Genomic DNA, 309 nt, shown 5'->3' with positions numbered 1-309 from the left:
TCCACGTAACCCGGCCAGGCGTACTCAGTTCGTGGGCGCCGAACCCGGCAAAGAGCCACGAACCCGCGCCAGTGCCCAGCCGAGCCGGCACTGCCCGATCACGTGCTAGCGGGCGCGCCGGGACTGCGCAGACGCGGGGAGCGCTCGTCGCGGACACGCCCCCTAGAGGGCGGGGCGCGCGGGGCGCCTGCGCCGTGGAGGGCACGGGGCGGGGCCCAGCGGAGGCCGGAAGGGAGCGGGAGGAGGGCGGGGCGAGCGAGGGAAGCCCGCCGGGCTGCAGGACGGCCGTCGCGGCCTGATGACGTCGCA

Source organism: Tupaia chinensis, unplaced genomic scaffold (assembly GCF_000334495.1).
Source record: "Tupaia chinensis unplaced genomic scaffold, TupChi_1.0 Scaffold000355_1, whole genome shotgun sequence".
Classification (NCBI taxonomy): Eukaryota; Metazoa; Chordata; class Mammalia; order Scandentia; family Tupaiidae; genus Tupaia; species Tupaia belangeri.
The sequence above is the reverse complement of the archived record's forward strand: the minus strand, read 5'-3'. Positions refer to the sequence as shown.